Raw genomic sequence first — 23806 nt, forward strand, 5'->3', positions numbered from 1 at the left:
AGGCATGGGGTGACTGCAATAACTTCACATGTAGTATAGTTGCATGGAGGCCTCCTAGTCCAAGAATTACAGCCTGTCCAAGTTTGCTTCACCTCTTGTTTTGTCCACAGGCTAAATCATATTCTCCATCTTGATTTTCATTTGGAATGTGACTTCCCTGCTGCTTCATGAATTACGACATCCTCCTTCTTTTCTTCTCCCCCTGCTTCTGAACACGTAGAATTGAGTATCATGTAGTTCAGATTTACCCATATGTCCAAGTTCAACAAATTAGCGGCCAGAAATTTTAATCAGATATTTAATCTTTCAACCATGTAAGTGAGATTTTGTGTTTACAGTGGCGGTAGGCCAGCTTAACCTCAGAGAAGAAAGATTGTTAGCAGTGTCCTTGAAGCTGGAGCTGGAGAGCAGTGATTCTGCTAAGCAGGTCTGTCTGACCCAAGGCTCATAGCTACACCAATATCAACAGGTTTTTATGGTTTTTAAGCACTGGAAAGTCCAGCAAAACATTCTCTTCTTCAGTATATTGCTGGTGTCTGCTCTGTGCATTCCAAATTATTTAAAACGGTAAGGAAAAGAACAAAGCCTTGGTTACAGGAAACTACTGCAGATAAACTTGTAATGCACGCTGTTTTTGAATTTACCTTTTCTTTCGAATAATTCACCATGTCCTGTTTGTAAGGGTCTCATCTGTTACTCAGAGCAGGTTATGAATAAGTTGATTGTTATATTGTTAACCCTGGAAATTATTGCAAAATAGCATAAGGCAAGCACTTTTCAGTCATAAGCAGTGAACTGCACTGTCTGAATGCTGGATAATAATTTCACTGCGTATTGTTGAAGGCTTGCATCCAAGACGTTTTCAAATTATAGCCAAGGGCAGAACACCTTTAGAGCATTTGACTGTCACCAGGGTTGAGCGGTGGTGGCACAGTATCACTGGTTTGACCTACGTACATACCTTCCTGGAGCTTGAGTAACCTTAGGTTTGGATAGGAAACTTGACCTCACTATTCAGATTTCTTACATAGAACTGTGAAACTCTTTGGGTGAAGAAAAATCTTTTTCCTCAGTATTAACAATCAGTGATTCCTGTCAACCCATCAGTATTTCCATTGGTGGAAGAACAGTTTGGGAGACATGAGAATTCTGAATATGGAGTCTAAAAAATTGTTAGTTTGGCTATTTGGCCTGCATTTTTCTGGTGGATATGTGAGAATTGGATGCTATGAGATACATTCAGACTGTTTATGCTTCATTTGACTTTGGGGATGCTATACCACTATGTACTAGGGTCAAGGTTTTAGCAGCTTGTTAACTCTCTGACACTTTGCTAGAGATGCAGACAAATTCTGCTTGAGATAGGACTACATTTTAGGAAGATGTGTATATAGTTCCTGTCTCAAACACTGACACAACCTTTGTGATTTCTAAGCAAAACATACCAGTTTATGATCTCCCAAAATGTAAATGCTTCCTATATCTTTGATTGCTACAGTTTAATTGCGGTTGTTGTTCACATGCCTTGTTTAATATGATTAATGTCATAACAGGTTTGTGGACATTCCTCAGTTCTTTACCTTGACAGTGGAACAACACTGGTGACAAAGTGCAGGTTAGGGCATAATGGATCTCTCTTCTTTTAAGGAATTACCTAAGAGTGCTTACAAAGATATCAGCCTTGACATCTGCTTATTGGGTTATTTTATTCAACTTTATTTCCAAAAGAGTATTTGTATTTCATCCTAGAGCTGTCAGAAATGTTGCTTCTGAATTAAGCTGCGTTAGCACATCTGTTCTATAGAAAATGAGCCACGCAACAGGGAGAAAGAAGTGTGGAGTAGATATCGACTGTAGGCATACTGTAAATCAGAACAGATGTCCTTTTGCTCAGTCCAGCATCTGATTGGAAGATGAAATATGGCTTCTACATTTATGGGAGCAGGGATATTCATTAGCATTAGAGATGGTGCAGTTTGGATTGAGACCAAGACATTGAACTGAATCCACTTTGGTGGCATTGATGGATGACCTCTGCCTGTCAATAGATAGAAAACAGCTATCCATTCGCATCCTCCTGGACTTTTCTTCGACACTTTACACTCTTGACCTGAAGGTACTTTTGTTTCTCTTGAGAGTGTTAACAGGGGCCAGGGTAGCATGTTAAATGCCTGAGTCCCTTTTGGAGGGATGCCAATGACTAACAGAGGTAGAAATCTACACTTCTGTTGTTGGACCTTGTATCTATCCAGTCATTCAAGGATCAATTATTATTATATTGTATTTTAATAATGTTGGGTTTTTTTTCAGTGTACAACAATCATTTCAATTCTGGTTTAGTCTCCTAAAGTGTTTCCAACCTCTTCCAAGAAGTGAGAAATCCCTTCTGATGTTTTCCAAGTTTATAATAAAAATGTTGACCTAAGACAGACCCCTGTGGAACTATAGTCAAACAAACTTTCCAGTCTGGCAATTACTTATTTCCAGCTACTTTCTGAGCAGAGTTTTCCAAGTGTCTGAGCACCTGCCTTACAGTAGCTTTGACTACTTCATGCTTTCTTAGAATCTTCTTGGAAAAATATATACACGACAGTGTCAAAAAGCCTTGCTAGCATCCAGATATGTGACATCAACTCAGAAAGACCCATATCTTGCTAGACATGAAAATTAAGTAGAGCTTAGCCCGGCTGGTGTTTGACAAAGTCATATTCTTCTGCACCAGTTATCTCCTAAGCAGTCTGATTGTCATCTGGTGGTTTGTCGATAGCATTTTTTCTCTTATTTTTCTGGAAATAAAAATCAAGCAAGCAGTCAATTTATTGTTCTGGGACTTCTTATTATAAAAACAAGTAGCATATTTGCTTTATTTTTTGTACTCTGTAACTTCAGTCATTGTTTCCAGATCACTGAGACGGACTTTCTAAATTTGAAGTGAATTTTGTCAGACAAAACTGATTTGACAATATCTAACTGTGTAGGGGGTAAAAATATGCCATCTTCTACTTTAACCCTGACTAATGACTAATGACTTTTGGTCATACTAATGACTTTCAACCAATGGCTTCTTTGCTTACAGTGTTAAATGTGTTAGGCATTTGATCACAGTCAATGCTTTTAATGAAGATTGAAATAAAAAATCCCACAGGCAGTTTGGATCAATTCTTTCCTTTGTTGTATTATTAGTAACATACTTGCAGAAGAATGTTTCATTATTATTTTACATCCCTTGGAATTCATGTTCTGACACAGCATTTCTGATTTTCTCCCTATGTCATGGAATATCCTCATGGATATTCTCAGTAATATGCCATGTTTTCTCTTTTATTCTTGAATTTATGATTATTGAAGAGATTTAGCAAGAGTAACACCCACTTCTATTTGCAGCTGGTCAAAATATACTCTCCAACCCTGGCAACCAGTTGTCTGGTTCCAGTTATTAGTGCCTATGCCATTTCTTGGCCAGGCTAGAAAGCCAGGCCATATGCAGAAAACCCTTGAAAAATCAGAATGTGCATTTTCTCAACTACTGAGGCTATTCCAGATTTGTCATGTTTGTCCTCTGCACTTTCTACTGGCCTCCCATCAGACTTTCAGTCAAATTTACAACCTTCTTAATGACCTCCATGTTTCTCTGGTCTGCATAGAGAACCTAAAAAATCTGTGTTCATGCTAAGGGGTGAAAGCTGTAGTCCTCTACTCCAGCAAGATCCTTGATAAGAATGGGAAAATTGTCTGCACAGAAAGGGGGACTTCTCAGGCCTTGATGAGAGGCAGGGAGTGAAATAACCTCTTCCAAGAACAGAGCTTACTCCTCTCCACAGCTGGTACCTGTGAGACTTCTTGGGTCATGTCTGTGTTTGTGCCTAATTCTAACCTGCCTTCTCCTGCACACTTCCTGCTGCTGAACAAGGGAGACATTTCTTAATACAACACTGCAAGAAGCTCATGGCACCCTCATACTGCCATGACAAATACAATTTTGGAGCATATACAGAATCAAATTGGATAAATAAACCATAAGCCAAGCATTTTAGCCAGTGTGACTTTGTTTTGTTATTTACAGTAATTGTCAATTTGTGAGGGGGAAAAGTTCTCAGATTATTAGTTTGATCTTGATACTTTGCCCCTTGACTGCTGGGAATTTGGGTTTGCTTTTTTTTTTTTCTGGGAATGGGAATGGTGAGGAGGAGTAGGAGGGTATTATGAGGAATCTAAAGCTAACTGGGTGAAGAGACAGAATTTACGATTAGAGCTTTATGACACATGATGACTCCTTACTGTGTCTTGATTTCTGTTTCATTCTTTTTGACACTATCAAAATGGCAAGTACACCAACAGATTTATAACATGACTGTAAAAATCCTCATCCCCCTGAAGCAGGACTGATACAAAGGGCGAGTGCACCTCTGTTGGCCCTTACTGGCTTCTGTGTTTGCACATATGCAGCTGTCTGAGACACTGGGAGAAAATATTCAGCATCACTGCCATTCTTGAGTGTGCTTTGGCAGCTACAAAGTCCAGGCAGAAGCAATCAGCCCTACATGAGCAACAGTGCTGAGGACCACTGATGCCTTGGAGAGGGTCTTCCACTGTCAGATGAGCACTAACTATGTATTACGTTATTTAGTTATTGCATAGCATCCACTAAGTTGGCATTTCTATCTGAAAACTTCCCCAGAAAAAAAAAAAAAAAAAGACAAATTGTATTGAGGACACGAAAACTTCACAGGGAAGTCCACAGCCTGTCCTTTGATTCAACTGCTGTCTGACCAGCAACATCTCCCTTGTTTTCATTGCTGTCAGACAAAAGAGCAGCAGCTCTGAAGATTGTCAAGGCATTTTTTGAGAATAAGCCGGACACAGGACCTAAGTAATCATCCTTAGAGATTTACGTCATCCTTTGGTGTTTTGCCCATCAAAATAGAGCCTGCTTCAAAGAAATGACATAGCCCCCTTGATGGCAAAGTGCAAGCACTGGGAGAAAGCTTTTGGATTTGTGACTGCTTCACAGCACAAGTCTTAGCCTCAGAGAAATTCAAGTTTACCAAAAGCCCTTCAGTTATTTTTCTGTTTCATTTCCCCAATGCCCACCAGATTAGAGCACAGCTTGGCAATGTCACTAGAAGAAGGAGAGAGAGAAAAGAAAACAATAAAAACAGATGCCAACTACAAATGCTATTGGGAAGGTTTGTGATATTTGCCATAAAAGTACTTCAGACAGAAATGTTTTTCATTTCTATGACTTTTGGAAAGCTTCAAATTTTAGCTGGTACTGCGTGCAAAATCAGCAGGTCTATGCAAATATATTGGCGTACATAAGATTGACAAGTGGTGAAAGTTGACAAACTCCCATCAGAGCCAAAGCAATCTCTGCAGTGTGTGCTGATGGAAGAACTCCTGCTCTCCCTTGATGAAGATAAGAGTCTTTTATAGTAAAATGAAAGCAAGGAATCAAAGGCTGAAAGTCAGTCTTCCAGTATCTCATCTGATGTGTGACTTGATCAAGGGATATTCGTGATTCCCAGCATCACAGGCGAGATCAGAAAGGAACAGTCTCCATATTGAGACTGAGTTCCCTGGCAGCTGTTCGTAAGCATACAGAGATGAGTCTTATGGACATTTGTGGCTTACCAGAAAATGTTGCTAATGTACCATGATATTCTTAACCTCAAATTATGATGTTCTCAAAGACCAAGAGACATTTAATTATTGTAAGAATGGATCTGTTCCTTTGCATCCTGATGTAGTAGCACACCAGCACATACTTTCAAGATTCCCATTGCACATACTAAGATAGAAAAGCTGAGCCTGTCATGTGAACATGATTCTGGAAGGCAGGGCTACGTGAAGAAAAAGTGGAGTTTAATTGGAGTTTTGATGTAGCTGGAAGAATAGACAACATTGACACTGCATGTTTTTCGGTAACATTTATACTCTATCTTGGTCATATAGAGGTCTAGATATATACACATATATACTATAACTACTCCATTGACCTTAGTTACTAGTTGTCTTCTAAATCTCATGTAAAATCTTCAAGTATTCTTAAATACACAGAAACAGCTATGAAAGCTAGGTGAAGTTGTTAACTTTTTTCCTGATACTATTTCTTAATGATTATTGTTTGTATCATGTGGCTGTAAAGCTGTGTCATATATAACATTGTGCTTATGACTGGGCAGTGGTTTTTGGCTTAAGAAAGACAGGCAGAAGAACTGTGTGATATTCACTAAGAAAACAAAGATCCATTTTGCTATCTTTTCTGGAGTTTCAAGAGGGGAGTTGTTCAAACTCAGTTGTATGCAGTTAAATCTGTTCTTTGATGCATAGTGGTGGTTTCCAGAGGGAAACACGTATCCATGTCTGCTTGGGCTCTAAGCTGATCATTTTCTTCTATTTCTGTTCTGGCTCTGGGTGTCCATGGCCCTGTTCCTGCCCATCTGTAGAACTCATAAAGTCTAATTTAAACACGGTAACATACACAGGCAGATGATGACTTGGAAGTACTTGAAGGAAGGGATGCGCTTCATGACTCAAGTGTTTGTGATCTCAGAATAAAACTGACAATGAAAGTCCTTTACATGGAAAAAAATCTGTCAGCTTTTCCACAGAAAAAACCATTCTCTTTTGTTATCACCTTCAGAACAGAATGTAGAAAAATCTAGGAAGATTTCACCCTGGTTTGTTGGCTGAACCTGATTTAAAATGAGAGTATATGAGCACAGCCTGAATTTATATCAGATTCGTGAGTTTTCAGTCAAAATGGAATAATGAACACAGTTGGCTGAGCAGTAAATTTCACCAATATCACAACAAGCCTTCCAATTTTCACTAAATATGAAATAGTTTTGGGGAATAATAGTCTTCCAGTTATGATCCAGCCATTTCCTCTCCCACAGGAATTCCACAAAGTTATAGAAAACAGTGATGAGGTATACCCTTGGCCACTGCTTCTTCTCCTGAGCAGGTACCTATGTGGACGGTGAGTGGCTAGGATGGGTGCTGTGATACGCTGCAAATGAAAATACAGCACCTAAACGAAAACCTTGGTGCAGAAGTGCATTCAATTAATGATTTAGGACTACATTACTCACGCGGCTTTCTAATTCGGATTGCTTCATGTTCATACTTTGGCGGACCAGAGGTGAATGGATTCCATGTTAATTTGTTGATCTATGCCTACTGTACTAATTAACATTGTAAAAGCAGAGAGATAAAATTTTCTGGGATGCTGCTGGATGTTTAATCATGTTCAGCAGTACAAATTGGGGTGACAGGGATATTCATACCATGGACACGGGGTAATATCCTGCTCTTCAGAAAAAGCTTCGCCCAGAGGAAGACACCCATGGCGTCTCCTGTTAATTGACACTTGTTTCCTCAGGCTGAGGGCAGATCTGCTGTTAACTGTGTACCTGTACATTAGCATCCCTCCAAGTTTACACGAACAGACAGTCACAACATCCAGGCCACCAAAATTCACAGCCAGGGGGGGACTGTCTCCTACTGCATGACACAACTGCCACCCCCCCAGGTGGGCTGAGGAAAACAGATGGGCACAGAGCCCTGGGGAGCCACCAGTGGCAAATAACCAGTGGAGCTGCTGCAGAACAAGAGCAGGAGAGAGCTGGGGTGGCAGGGCGAAGACCGCCTTGTTCCTCTTTCCCTGTCAGGCCTGAGCCTGGGGCTGCAGGCGATGCCGCCAGGCCGGTGGGACAGCCGCCGGCTCCTAGGCGCTGTTTGTTGTTCTTCATCCGGCGCAGGAACTTGGCAGGAGCCGGTTCTTGCTCCGGGTCCCACAGGCAGGAAAAGTCTCCCAGCCCGCGGAGGAGACAGGCTGGCTGAAAGAGCCCCGCCAGTCCCGCTGCAGATAAGTTAATGTATACAGAAGGGATGTAAATTACCACGACCCTCAGCAGCAGGACACTGGCCAGGGCCTGTCAGGAGGAGGACAAGCGTCGGCAGGCTCAGCGCCTCGCTGACGTTTACCTCCAGATAGAGCCGCCGCTGCCCTGCAAGGAAGGACCTCGTGGAGCCAGGGCTTCCTTGAAAACAGCTGCCTGTCCCCGACACCTAACGACTAATTCCGTTTTAATCAGGGGAATTAATGGAAGGTGGTGCACTGTTTTCCCAAACCATTTGCATGGGGACAGCAGCCTCCCCCCTGGCCTCACTGCCATCTCCATTATGTTTCCTTATCTGAGCTGATTTTTTTTCCTGCTCCCCACTCCGGGGATCTCGGCATCCCGTTATCTCCACCCCCGAGCCCTGACGACACTCTTCTCCCTATTTACACACTGACATCACACTGCAGCCTCCCTCCCACCCAGAAATAACCCTGGGGACAAAGCAAACAGGAAAAGTCCCATGACGCATGCACTGCTGTGGCTGTCTGTGCAGCTACAGCCACATCGTCTGAGCCCAGGGCTGTGCCCGCAACGAGCAGTGAGCCTGCAGCCATGGTGACACGATGTTGCATTGGATCTTGGGCTCTTATGTTGTGTTGTAGGAAGGGATGGAGGCCAGGTGGCCTCTGGATATCTGGATATGAGTCAAGTGAGAGAGACAACACTGTAATCCAAGTCTTCAGGTTCGTACTTCAGCCACCAGACCATGCTCCTCTGTATAAATGTTTAACTCTTTCTCCCTTCCCATGTTTCAAGCATTCATTCCTTGATGGAGACACATGGGTAAATTTAGAGCCAGGTACTCTGGATGGGATGGTGGGAACAACAGTGGGAAAATGCCTGTGAGATCACACTCAGTTGTTCCAAATAGCCTCTTGTAATCCACACACAGCCCATTAATTTCAGCAGGCCTCCTTGTGTGGTAAGACCCTATCCGAGATGTGTGTGGGAGGCGCATTTAGGCCCATGGAGATTTCATTATTATTGTAAGCTTCAGAGTTAAAAGGCTCCAGGGGACAGCACTTTGCACTCCCTCTTGGGGAAAAGCCAGTCTTAGCCAGACCAGCTTCTCTGTATTGTCCCCACTCTTACAAGCTGTGCTGTCTTGTGATCGTTGTGCATTCTGGCCAAATACCTGACAGCAGACAGCCACCATGGCCATGCTCACTTGAATTATGCTGCATAGTTTAGGTTACCTAAGTCTTCCTAAATGCATGTATTATTTCTCTATCCTTGAAAAGGCAATTTCAGTTCAGCAAAGAAAGGGTAGCGTTATGGAAGCCAGAGAGCAAGAGCTGAGCAAGAAGGACCGTCCTGTTTGGCAGTATTTACCTGTGTGACTCCACTTTCTGTCTGATCTCATGAAGGTTTACTGCAGTTGGTTTCACAGGCACATTTGGACATGGAGTAGATTTGCTTTTGTAACCTGCATTAGAAACAAGTAGATACACAAGTCACACTAACACAGGTCAACACAAGACAGTCTTTTCTGTCTTCATGGATTCAAAAAGCTACTGTTTTGTAGTAGGGAGCTACTGAATTTCTTTCCTAGCAGTACAATGCCCTGAAACCTAAAAGATAGTAACTCCTGGAGAAAGATAGCTTTGGATACACACTTCCATTTTTTTGTTGCTGTTCTGCACATTAACTAACAGGAAAACTAGCAGCAAGATAAAGAAGTATGTTGATAATCAGGTAGACATTTAACAGAGAGTAATAACCTCTCTTTTTAATTTACATATGCAGAGCAAGGAATACAAATATCCTTGGCCTTGGTGGAATGATTCCAGCATCACATGCTCTAAAGGTTTTCTAGGAAACTGATGCCCTTTTCCATGAGGACACTGAAGTTGTTTTAGGGTCAAAGGGTGATCAACGTGTCAGGGTTTGGTTGTGACAACACGCATTCTGCTCAAGGAAAAATGAGGGTAGATTCCCAAATGAGTCCAGGAGTGCAACGCAGCCAGTGGCCAAATACCCTCCTGGCCCTGAGAACCATTCAACACCCATCTGTGCGAAAAGAACACAGAGGAACACCAGGTGCTCCACTGCAAGAAAAAGAGACAAATAAGAGCAGAGCATGGAGATCCCCATGCCTCCTTCCCTCCAGCTGAAGATCTGCTTTTCCTGGTTGGCCGGCACGTGTATGCCAAAGTGCTGGCAGGCTCTGTAGGCTGATACATATTTTCGTCTCTTCCTGCATGGAATGCCCCCCATGTTTTCTTCCAAAATAAATTTGCATTCCTGGCACTGGCAATCTTTATCTTTATGTGCAATTTTGAGCACACCCACTGCTTCCGGACTTAAGGCAGTTGTAGCACAGACAAAGATTTACTGACATCAGATAGCAGTTTTCTTATAACTGCTGTAAGTTGTTCTTTTGGTGGACAGGACACCACTGGACTTCAGCTGGATGGAAAATAGAGTTTCACCAAAGCAAGTGTTTTGAGCAGGAAACTGAGTCATGAATGAACATATCTTGAATGCTGACAGGCTGATGGAAAGGACTGGAATAATTGCAGTATTTGAGCAAATGCTGGTTTGGGTTCTAAAGGGGCTGAAATCTGGTTCTAATAAATGTTGTGATTTTCACGGCAGGTGCCAATACCTTTAAAACAGGACCAGAACCACTCAAAACACGTACAGAAACAGTTCCAAATAGCTCTTTCTCAGTCCATCCGTAATGTTAGAGTGAGAAGGAGGAAGGAGGGTACAGTAGAAATTTCTTCCTGGGCCCAGATGTTGCATCTGCTTAACCCTTCCCGTGCCTCCAGAGGCAGTGACTGGCAACAGAGACACAGCCCACAGCACACCAGCAGGCTGGAGAATCCAGCCTCACATTTTTGTGTGTTCTGTTGCTGCACTCACACCTTTTCACTGCATTTCATTTCAAGACCATGCTCTCTTGGTTTCAGATAGGGCTTCTGTAGTGAGTCACCCCTAAAATACCCAGCACTATGTATAAACACATCTGAGGTCTCCTGAAGGAATGAATCCCAGTTTTCAGTTTTGCAACAGACGCCCTGATGAGATGTTGGCCTGTCATAATGCTGTCTAAATGTTTGGGGATGTTGTTTCGGGATGGAGTTTGCATTTTTTCTAACATAAATGCAGATTCTGACACAGGTGCTAAGGGATTTGGGGAGGTATCTGGTTCAAAAAAAAAAAAAAACTTGCTTGACTGTACATAGCTGGCCTCTGGCTTCCTTCAGAGATGCTCCCCCTTCCCCCAGCCTCATGCTTTGAATAAGCATCCAGAGGCTTGGAAGCTTATCCAGACTTATCCAAATCTCTTTGAAGGGATGGATTAAGGCAGGAACCCTGGGACCCAGGCCAAGAAACCTCAACCGAGCAGCAAGTCAATGAGAAACGAAGAGTCTGTCCAGGGGAGCTGGCTAAGGAAAAATGAAGAAGTCCATCCTAGGGAGGCGACAGGAAGGGATTGTCTGACTGGAGAAGGGGGGGCACTATGGGGAGCCCAGCGAGGGAGATGAAAGAGAGCAGAGAGGGAGAAGGTTGGACCAGAAGGGCAGGGACAAGGCTCACTATGGTGGGCTGAGGCCCCAGTTGCCTCAAGTCAAGCCTGCTTTAGGGGGCTGGGACCCAGCCTGCGAATCTTCTAGGAAGAGATTATTATAGGAGACTTCTGGTAGAGTCTTGCTGTGGCTCTAACAGCCACACTGGAGGAGCGGGCTGTTATCCCAGCAAAGATTACCTTATGGGAGTCATAAATATTAGGAGACCTGAGGAAATTTTATGAAATAATAAATGGTCCCAGGGAAGAGGACCAGGAGGTTTCTATTCACATAATACCATGGCAAAGTACAAGAGGACCTTTAATAAAAATGAAATATGGCAAAATAAGTACTGACGAAAGGAAACCTCTGTTCATACAGCGCAGTATAACCTGGTGTCATTCTTCAGTAGAACACATCACTTGATCTACAGATCTTTACAGACTGAGCTAAGAGTGAGATATACAAACAAGTAACACTGTTTTATACCAATCCATGGTATTAAGGACTATAAGTGACAGTGAGCTTTGATTTCAAGCGTGCCATCTAAAATCAATGAAGATGCTTGGATTATCTGTTGGATGATGATAGATTTGCTTTTGTTGATTCCATTTGTTCATTTTTTTTTCCCCAGGCAGACTGAAGCATTGCCAGCAGAGCAGTCTTTCTGCTGGAGAAGGGCAGGTCGAATACCCTGGGACATCATGGGGGTATCAGCCGTGCAGGAAGGGTGGATGGGAGCCAGCAGGAGATGGGGCCAGCGGATGCCTCTGCTGCCTGGCTTGGCCAGCAGCCCTGCACCCGGGATCCTGGCCTGCCGTGTGCTGAAACAGAGCCTCGACCACCCAGAAAGACTCCTAAAGCAGGAGTTACCCTTTTTCAGTCACCTAGTTTGTTGTTGTCGATGTTTGTTTGGCTTTGATTTTATCTTAGCTGTTTCATTCATCTTTACATTTGGTGGTTTATTTTTGCTACTCAAATTAACCAAACAACAGGCAATTAGTCTGCTTTACTGCATAAAAGTTATGAATGTTTCATGTTCTGGGCTTCTAAAAGTGGGCGGGAACAGAAGTAACATCATCAATTTACTGGTTTTTTTTTCATGATTAATGTTGTAGTAACTGAGAATAGAGACTACCTGACAGCAGAAGTAGCTTTGGAGCATAGTTGGAGCTCAACAAGGTTGTCTACACATAAAAAAGTCAAATTGGTTCATGGTTAAATGAGGCACTTGAAAGCAGAGATCAATTTTATTTTTTCTGTCCTTTCTTTTAACATTACAAAGACATTTTTTTGCCACCAAAGATGCAAAGAACATTTCCCCGTGGTTGACTCACACTGTAAACTAAATTTAAAATACTAAGGAATAGTGGTTATGCCTGAGTGAAGCTTGTGGATTGTAGAGAAAAAAGACATCTGCTTCAATCAGCGCTACAAACTCGTACAGTGTCTCTGAAGCTTGGACAACGCTTTACCCCATTTCCAGCCCGCTTTATCTTTTGTATTTCTTCCCTTCCCACAGGAAACAGGGTGCAGAACATGGAGCAGAGATGAGGCCCTACCTCAGAGCACGGTGCTAGAGGCTGTTCTCTCAGCTGTGCCTCTTGAGAAGTGAGGAAGAGCAGAAATTTTTAACACAAAGCTAATTAAGCCAGAGCCTGCAGCCAGCTCAAAGACCTGGCTGATTTGCAGTAGTCTCAGAAGAGTCCATCTCACAATGATAAAGCCTGGAGACTACTGCATCTGCCAATCTCTGTGTCAGGAGCAGCAGCACAACAGTTACGTCAGGGAGGCAGTAAGAGGGGAAGTGACAAGTTACTTCCAAATACGACGAAAGAAAACATTCAAAATGTTTGTCTTAGAACTATTTTTCTGGTTAATGTTTAACCTTTCATTTTTCCAAAGCAATGTTCTTGTTATCAGCTCCATTGCTGAAGGTCACATATAGAATAAAAGTCATATCTTAAACATGAATAAATAACACAAGCAGAAATTAATTGAGTGCAAGTGACTCATGCGACATTTAAGATTTTCTTTACCTACCAATGTAAGCAAATGGTGTAACCGTGTCCCTTTTTGTCCTGTGAGCTGAAAAGAGATCAAGTAAGCCAGAAATGACCTATTGTGCCATGAATGCACTCGAGCTCCATTAGGAAGGCTCTCGTCCTATTCAAGGAAGGAAACAGCTATGGGACGAGAGGACAACTGTGCCCCAACAGGGGACGTGCTCCAGCAGTAGAGAAAGGCTCCCTGCTAATGGGGGAGCACTGGGAAAGCCTTTTGACTTGTGCTGTCCTGCACTGAATGACAGTCATGATTTTGACTGATGCGGGGAGCTCCCTGATAAGAACCCAGGGAATAAAAACAAATTCTTTTGAGGAATTTGTGACCAATAAATCAATCATTTCATTAAAGCAAGCATGCAATGCATATGGTTTACCTCCTGTGTTTGAGGGTCTCAGCAGTTCTCAGATGCACAGGGGTTCATCCACTGAGGGGATTTGTTCAAGCGCAGGGGGAAGATAGCTGGAATCTGGAAGGAGTTTCATTTGGATTTTCTTCATGGTAAATTCCTAGCTGTATTTACTTATGATTTTAAGTAGTCGTGTAGTTTCATAAAGGACAAACAGGGTCAGAAAAGAAACAGTTCTCCTATTTGCACCAATTATTTGTACATTTCAGAAAAAAAAATGGAACAAGTGCTCCGTAGCAGAACAGACAGTTGTTTTCTGTGGAAGGCAGGGAAGCAGCGACTGTTGCTTTTACAGATCTAAGTGGAGCTGAATAATTTCTAAGATAACTGCTGAGGCAGTTCTTAAGATAATTATTAGTAATCAGATAGAGTTTATTTGTCCAGGTGCTTTGGTACTCTGGTCAAATCAAGCTGATTGATTCTTCCTGTTCTGGTGGGAACAAAAGGAAAGCAATATTATCCAAGCAATCTGTTTTCGAGATGTTATATGCACTGCTACCTTCATGGTTAGGTTTTGATGGTCTTATCTATGGCTGATACAGCTTTCACTCTCAACAAATGAAGACCTTGTGTGCTGGGCCTGCCACAGAGAAACACTGGAGGATGAAATTAGGGAACTCTGGGCACTGCTTTGACCTCAGGACTCATCACTATAACACCTGGGAAACAGGAAGCAACTTTCTTTGCTGCTGGGGTGACAACTGCTCTCACCTCTACCTGACAGTAATGGGCCAGTCTGCAAATCTCTTATGGGGTACAAGTAGCTGAGCTTTAGGGGTTTCAAAAAGCCTTTCTAAGGGACTGGTAGATAAAGTGTTGGAATATTCAAATAGCCCATATGCACTCTAATAGCAATTGTAATTTTTCTAAAGAAGGTTCTTTTTACTTGACCTTTTGCTCTGTGTGCTGTAAAGCCAATAAAATAAAATCCAGCTTTGATGTTGAAGATACTTGCTGTACTCCTGAAAATGAAAGCAGCTGTCACAAACGGCTTTTTTTTTTTTTTTCTTATTTAGAGAATAAACACTGGCAAACAGACAAATGAGTTGTTGTATTTCTCCTAATTGGAGTCAAGTTTAATTTTTAAGCTGATACTAGCGGTACTGGAGCAAAGTCTCAGAAATATGAACTCCAAAGAAAGAAGAGCCCTTTATTCAGTGATAGCTCTCACCTTGTCACAGCTGATACTTGGACTTTGTCACAAGTTTGTGAGGTGAAGGAGTGGGGGGACAGGCTCCTTTGCATTTCTGAGACAATGGCTAAGCCTGGACTAATGCATATTGAATCATAGAATCATTAAAGTTGGAAAGACCAAGAAGATAATTTTGGCTGACCATCAACCTATGCCTTTTACCACTCTAGACCATGTCCTACAGTGCCACATCCAAACGATTCTTGAACACCTCCAGGGATGGTGACTCCACCACCTCCCTGGGCAGCCTCACTGCCTCACTGCTCTTTCTGAGAGAAATTTTCTCTTAATATCCAGCCTGAACCACCCCTAATGAGGAACTGCCCTCACCAACACACAGTATTTCTCTTTCTGAATAGGAAATGCTGTTGTTTTGTTTTGCCTACTTCAGCTCTCAGACAAATTTAATTTCTTTCTTCTTCCAAGAAGCTTGGATTTATTTTCTAGACCAGGATCTAGATCTAGAAAAATAACTTCTTCTGGCACAGCCTCTGATTTCTGAAGAGAAAGGGGCTGTTCAGAGTTGATACTGCTGTCCAAGTCACTGTCTATCACACTTTCCTGCTCTATTTTCACTTTTCTCATGTAACATCACATCATCTCACTTAATACATTTGTTTCTGATTACTGGCTGTGTATAATGGCCCAGCACAGTGCCTTACAGTATGCTATGGCCTCATGCCATGGGAAAACATATTCGTAATTTTTATGACCCCTGTGCAGCAGTGATGCATTTTAAAAAAACAGAAGAACATATAAAGGAATTATTTTGTAGCAGGATTAAGCATCATTACTCACAGCAGACATACACATTTGAACTCATTAAGCCTTTGCTTTGTTATTCTTGGTATTTCAGAACATGTGCTCTGAGTGTCTCTTGGTTCTTTCCAATTCTGCTATATAAAACCCCTTTAAAATTAGGCAGGACTAGACCATAAAGCTCTTGATCTCAGACTCTGGGGACGGATTTTTCCCTGCCTGTCAATCTGGAGTGAATCTGCAGGCAAAGGATTTTTATTTCAGCTTTAGATGGTCCAAAAAATGCTGATGGTATGATAAGAAAGGTGACAAGGATCAGCAAAGTGAGTGGGTTACAGCAAATGGATACACACATCCTAAGGTTGCCTTTTGCTGTTCCATGCTATTAAAAAAAAATAATAATAAAATTAAAACTGAGAAGAGTCTGGGTAGATGGATGAATGGGGTGGGGAAGAAAATGTCAGAGCAAGCCCCTGGCTATTTCTCATTTCATTTCACTCAGTGGCAATACGTCAAAAACAGAAGAAAAGGGAACATTGAAATTTAAGGGAGGGAGAGGATGTGTGTGAAAAATTCCATAAAATGTGGTTCTGTTTTAGACTCTGCTGTATGGAAACAACTTCAATGTTTTTTGCCTTCTTTTTTAGTCCTTTCTGCAAGATGATGCTTTTAAAGGAAACAGGCTAAGTCCCAAATAGCATAAACCCTTCTCAGAGTCATGCTACTCAAGGTCTAACTTCTGAAAACTTACTGGCAAGTAGAGATGGGGATCAGCCTCAGCCTTGGTGTAAATCCACTATCCACTCTAGGGCTGCATTACAGCCGAAGTTATTCTCCAGAGAGGTAGCTCTTTATTTTAAGATTAAAACAGTACTGAAGCAAAGTAGAAAGCAGAATCTAGTGAATAGCTTCATTCATTAGGGTGGAAAGTTTTGGTAGAGTAGACTGGACCTTGAGCTGTCACCACTGCTCTTTATCCTTGGCCCTCTTGTCTTGGAGAGTCTATGGAAGAAAAGGTCATTCCATACACACAACTAATTCCCCACTCTACATACCAGTGGCATTACCCATCTCTGGCCTCCCACACACTGTCATGTCCTTATCAGGACACTCACACGCATGCTAACACCAGGACACTTTGGTAGCTTCATAAAAAAGCAAAGCTATTCTTATGAGTCAGGATCTGGTAACACTAAGTTCTAGAAAAAATGTGTACAGACTGATAAGCACACAGCTAAGGATAGTGTCTGCCTTCTGGGACTGACTGCCCCTGCCTTGAAGTCATCCAGAAGACAAGTTGAGAACATGGAGATCTCCGTGGGCTACTTTTACAGAGTTGGACATCCCTAGAGCTTTATAGAATAACTGAGTTGAAAGCGTTGAACCAAATCTCCCCAGTACATCTCCCACATGTTCCTTAAAACGCCTCCACATTAAGAGTTTCAAAGCTCTTTGTGAATGAGTTGACTCTTGCTTGTTCAAAAGGCCGTTCGGCCATGTTTCCCATGCAGTGAAGCGAAATCAGATGTGCTCAACCACGTTTCCACTTCATCAGTCTTTTCTTCAGGTTTGCCATTCCATTTTCACTGCTCACCGTTTTATCTGTGTGCCTCAGCTGTTTAAGCAGTCAGCTTTGTGATGTATTCGGATTCAATCTGGTTTGCGTGTAGGAATTTTCAGGTAAAAACTGAATGCAAACTTGAAGGTTGGCTACAGAAATTTGATTTAGGAAAATTAATTTTGTCTTGATAGAGCTGAGAACAAGGACAAGGAGGAATGCTGCTTCTGCACACTGTCTGATGGAACAGAGAATTCCTGAGAATGGAGGCTCTCTGTAGAGGTTCACACAGAGAATGTGGTTTGGTCAGAGAAATAATATTCTTATAAAATCACTGCCTCTTGTGGGCTAAAAAATGGAAATACTGCATAAAGTCTCACCTCCTGGCTTTGTGCTTGTCAAGAACAGGATCTATTAGTCTTTTAAAAGAATAATATTAACACATGGTAGCCAAGGAGATTTATGTGAACTGGCGCATAATCAATGTTTCATGAAGGGTTGCTTTTTTTCCCACTTCATTTTTTAAAATTGTCAGAACTGCCATTAATAAACAAAATTTTACAGTTCCAAGTTTTCCTTGTCTTCTCATGCAGAGATGCTCCATTTCTCTGGACATTTGCTTTCTTCCTTTTTGGATAATGATCTGTATCCCAGAAAAACTCCCAGAGCAGTAGTGTGCAAATGTTGGGAAGCCTTCTTTCCATCCCTAGAAAAATGGGCCGCTAGATCTCTTCTAATTTGCTGTCTTTAAAATCATTTGTCTGCATCCTCCAACTATTCTGGCAAATGTGAGACAAACTCCACTTCGACCAGCCCCAGCAGATAGCACACCCCAGTTGCCTCACAACTTGCGTAGTCATTTGGTAAGTCAGTTATTTTATAACTGCCTTCACCTAATTGCAGCTACGTAAATTGCAATATGAGGTGATGAGCAAGCTCTGACTTCAGTAGTTTTCAGTGATGACACTGAGGTCATGGGCTGGCTCTAATAGCCTTGTAACTGTACTTCACTGTGGGAGTGGAAATGGCTTGTACGTCACTATGCAATTTGGGTCTCCTGGCACTTCTCACACAGGGACAAATGCACACAGGTGCAGCCCTGGCACCAGGGCTGGTTCAATATCCTTCCATCTCAACGTACTTGCAGCTTGACCCCAGTGACTTATGGTAATTTGGAAAGCCACTCTGGGCTGGGGTTGTTTTACAATATTGAACTGACAGTTTTACTGCATGCGCGTAACTCCTAAAAGAAGCAGAAATCAGTTGTCACCCAGGCAAGAACCAGGTTTCTGACTGTTTTCTTTTGCACGTGCCTAATTTCCTTAAAATGTAGACCATGTTGTTGTCTATTTTTTTTTTTTTAATTATTTTTTATAGGTAATTCTTGACCTTGACTCCAAGGAAAAGTATGTTTCTTCAAGAGAATGAAGGAATACCACCTATTCCTGGGGCACAATATATATTCCAAGGAAAACATTGCGCTGTAGATGCAAGAGTCTAGTTTGTCTGTCCAGAAGAAGCTGGTGTAGATACCTTCCCCGCATATGATCTAGAGATATCTTCTGAACTGTTGGAATTAAAAGCAGGTATGACTACATCAGAAAAGCAGACTGCCCCTTCAGGTCTTTACATGCACTAACACTGGAAGAGAGCCCAAGAATTCATTTATGTGCCTATATATATATATATAAGATATGTGCATGCAAATGTACATATATGTGATGTATGTGTTCTACATATGCCTGTGTGTTCTCTCTATATATACATACATGTATGCATGCATACATGTGTATGTGTGTGAATGGGAAAAGGGAAGAACAAGAGGAGCTCCAGAGTTTGTCCTCCATTAACCAGGTCATCTTTCAGACGAGAAAAAATGCTATGACCAAGCCAAGGCTTCTGCTCAGTGAGTTAATGCAAAGCCAGAAAACTGTGACAGTAACTGCTGTCTGAGCACAACCAGAATTTGAACTACTCTGTATGTGTGCATTGCTGTACAATCCATTTCTAAATAAGCTGCATTTACGGTTTGGGTAGTGCACTGAGGAAGGAGGTCATTTGCAGTCCTGAGGCTACAAACGATATCCTTTCCTTGAAACAATGGTAGGTCTCTGGGAGAAAAAAAAAATAGAAAAGAAAAAAAAAAAAAAAACACAACTGAAAATGCATTCATATTCTTTCAGTGCAGAGAGTTGTCACAAGATTTCTGAATGTGAATCACTCAATGGTGAAGGGTAATAAGAAAGAAAAAGGTTGGTAGGAAACTGGTAAACTGTTGTACATACTCAATGATTTTAAGATTAGACCACAAATGGGTAAATCCTAAGTAGGAAGTCATTTCATTTAATTGCTTGGAGGCAGCAGTTGCTTCTGGAGAAAACAGACTGAAATGATTCCCAATCTTTTCATTTTCAGCAGCTGAATCCATGTCTGGTCTCAGAGTGAGAAAATCCCACTGCTAACAATGCACACCTCCACAGTGAATGACTGAAAGCTAGAACATTACAATCCTAAAAGCCTGTCTCTTTCATCAGCAGCAGATGTGCCATGGTCTTTCCTTGTTCCATGACCCCTGATCTAGATCTGCTACTGAGGCTGTGCCTAATGTGTCCTTCCCAAAGGGTCCTTTGCCTTGCTCAGAGAAGGGTGGTTGGATGGCTTAGACCTGGATGCAACATGCTCATTTGGTCTGTGACCTTCCTGACTAGTATCACTTTGTTGCATGGAGTCTTTCACGTCAGAAGGCCAAGGAACTGAAGTATATGCCTGCTCATGGAATGGAAACAAAGTTATTGTTTTTTTCTTGAAGTGCCTGTTTTTCTCTCTTAGACTCTTCCTAAGCTGATTCCCAGAGTCTCTGTAAGCCTTTAATCTTCGATCTTTGACACTTGTCAATGATCCTTTCATGAATGATCCTTTCATTTGATGAATTATATCTAGCACTTACCTCACTCCTCAGATTTAATCTTTGATAGTCTTCAATGGACATACTGAAAATATAATTATGTGATCCTTTTGATAGCCTTCTCCCAGTCCTTCACTTCTTTGCTTCTCTGTCTTCTCTACCAGTTGTTTAATACTGGTGGTACTGTTTGTTAGTTACCTGCCCAAGTTACACACTGTAGCCTTCATGTGATTTAAGGGATTTAAAAATTTGCAAGTAGGCTGGTCAGAAAATAGCTGCCCTATCCCAAGTTTATTATTACATGCTTAAACAAATTGTCCCAAACAAGGAATACAGAAATGAAAACTCCATCAGAGGACCTGAGAAGCTGCCAAGTCATGCCAAGTTCAACTCCCTGCCCATTGCCCAGATCCTGGGCTCATGAGGATGCATATGTAGCTCTTGAAAGAAGCTTTATGAGTTATATCATTGAAGATAACACGCAATGACACTGCAGACCCCTGGAAGAAAATCAGTTACCAAAGTGTCAACTGTGGAGTCTGGAATCTCCCTCAATAGACAGTTTTTAGGCATTTGTATTTCACCAGTAGAAAACAGAAACTGTCCTTTATGAAAAACACCTATTCTCATTTGCTAAAAATCAATTCTACTTGAAAGCAGTTTTGATGTAAAAGCCTTTTCCAGCCCTACAAAGAGTAGCCCTCTAAAATGTTTTAATAAGACAGATAAGTGTAAGCTCAACAGTGAGTACAATAGAAAGCAATAAATGGCCTTGCGTGGTCCAGGACTTTTGGTTGAGTTTGCAGATATGAAGAATAGGCTAGTAGAGTCTGGAAAGGATGAAAGAAAGGGAGAACAGAAAGGCATGGATTTGAAACGTGCTTGTTTTTTTTTAAACCCTGAGTCAAACCAAGAGCGTAGGGATCTCAAGGCCAAATTCTTGATTGACACAAAAGCAGTGTAAGCCACATGTCAGACACGAGTAGATCAGAGAGTTGGCCTGGCTCTACTCTCCTCGCACTGATATGAAGCAGGAGTAACTGCACTGAGGCCAGTAAATAGGTTTTAGAAGAGTGTCAGAGCAGCGCCAGCAGATTTAAGATTGTTTAGGGGATAATGGGTCTTAGAGCAGTTTCAGCTCTGGTAGCCTGCGTGAAATGGTAGCCTACGTGTCAAAAGGACAAAAGCAAGGGTGTATCAAGAAAGCAATTAACAGCAGGGAATAAAATAGGAGAGCCAGCTTTGCTCTGCACTCTCCTTTTGTCCCTGCTCTGGACAAATTACACTTGCCTTTTCCTTTCCAGAGGCCGCTCTGTTGACGTCCATAACATCAGCGGCGGTGCATGAACTTGTAACATCAGTAGTGGCGTAAGCAGTGTTTGGTTTGGCCCAAATTACAGGACATTAAAAAGCAAAGTGAAAAGGAAGGGCTGCTCTTTTTTTTTAATGCAGTATTAATTGCTTTCTCCTCCCCAGTATGTACTGGAGTCCCTCTTGCAAAGCCCAGGATTAAATTTCATGTTCACAGTTGTCCTAAACCAAGATACTACCCTTCGTCTTTTATATTTTTTATTCTTGTTGGATATAACAAAGCATTTCAATCAGGCCAAGTCACTGAAGAGAGAAATGCCAAAGTAAATAGAAAAGTTTAAATTACTACAGCAAAGGGACCAAAATTTCATCCAGGACCCGACTTATGGGGATTTCCAAGCTATTCTATAGGGCTCCACTATATAAATTTTCTAGATTTGACTCACCCATCAATTTTGATTATCCCACTGATTTATTTCTGATTACAGAGGTCATCTCTGTATTTAAAATGTCATTTATCTTGTCGGGAAGGTGACCAATGGGGTTTGTCAGAGACTCAGGCTGGTCTCCAGCTCTCTCTGCCTTGATGCTGCTGGCTGGGAGCCACCAGCCTCAGCCACACTGGGTGAATCGCTGGGTATCCCATAGGACCTCACCCCCAACCCACTACACTGGGCTGCAGCCCCTGCACTGCACCTCAATAGGGTTTGCTTTTGCACGCAGACATTCATTATGTGCTGTAAAATAGACAGGGTTTCACTTATTTGTTGTCTCACATTTGAGGCAACAGGCTCATTATCAGAATGTGTTCATTACCCAAGCTAATAAATATTTTGAACATAAAGTATTAACATTAACTTAAACTCCCTTGGGTTTTTGGAAAGAGACCAAAAAATAAACACATCCGTTTCCTATTGTTGGTTTGCAGATATTTTAGGGCCCCCTCTTTATTTTTAACCTTGATTTTTTTCCCTCTTAACCAAATGGTGGAAAGCTGTTAGGAGTCAACAAGAAATCACAGGCAATGGCAGGGAAACCTTGACTTTTGGGAACTTTGCATCTAACTTTTCTCTTGTGGGAAAAATTGTAAACAAAAAAAAACAAAAAACCCACAACTGGCTGCAAATAGGAGTATTTTAGAAAAAGATACATGCAAAGATCACACAAACAGTTCAAAATCTTAGTGTTTTCCAAAATGCCAACAATAAATAAGCCTAAAAACCTCGGGGGCAGAAATGTTTAGAAAATAGAATTCCCTCCAAATCGGGATAATAATAATGACTGGTTCTGGTGCTATTTCCTGGCTGCTTATGAGCACCTGCAGTTGTAGTGGCTCTGCTGGCCAGCTGAAAGCATTTGCCCTCAGCCAGATGAGGTCAGCACATCTCCAACCTACTGGTAGGGTAGAGGTAAAGCACCCCGCAAAATCCAGTAACTCACTGGATTGTCACAATCATGTGACAGAAAAATAGGAAAACCTGGACACCATCACCTGTGAATGTGGGTGGGTGGAGGTCCCAGGCCTGATGCTGAGGAGCAACCATTCAGCTAGAGGAAAGCAACTGGGAGATGTATTGATGTGATCCTTATGTCCTGCGCTGAGAAGGCAGCAGAGCCTGCAGACTCTGACCTGGGGTGACTTGGCGTTCATCTCTTCCTTCTCTGGAGCAACATCCAGTGAAAAGCCAAACCCCCACATGACTGTGGAGGTGGCTCAAGACCTGCTTGAAAATGCCTTTAGAAAAGGCTTGACAAGTAACCAGCAGAATAAGGGTAATTTGTTCTGATAATTGGTTATGTCCCAGTTTGCCCAGTTGCAAGCCCAGATTGTGGGGTGGCAAGCTTGTTGCAGAGCTGGCTCTTTACTCTGCATGACTAAAAAAGTGATTTTTCCTGCTTTTGAGAAGAATTGTACTTTACAACTATTTGAATAGATATTACTATTAAAAAGCTGTCTCTCTGACATAACGTGTGTTTCCTCCTTCCCTGTTTTCTCTACTAATCTATATTTGCAACATAATAAGAGAGAGAGGGTTACTGGCAAGAACACCCTAGCAAAGGGTTAAGGGAACTAGTCCTGTTCGCAGCTCCCACTTTGTTTTAGAGAGGAGGTCCTGATCTCTGAGCCCAGCTTCCTCATCAGGATTTCTAACAGTCTCTCAGGACCTTCACCCCCAAAACAACTA

This window comes from Lagopus muta, chromosome 3, assembly GCF_023343835.1.
Source record: "Lagopus muta isolate bLagMut1 chromosome 3, bLagMut1 primary, whole genome shotgun sequence".
Lineage (NCBI taxonomy): Eukaryota > Metazoa > Chordata > Aves > Galliformes > Phasianidae > Lagopus > Lagopus muta.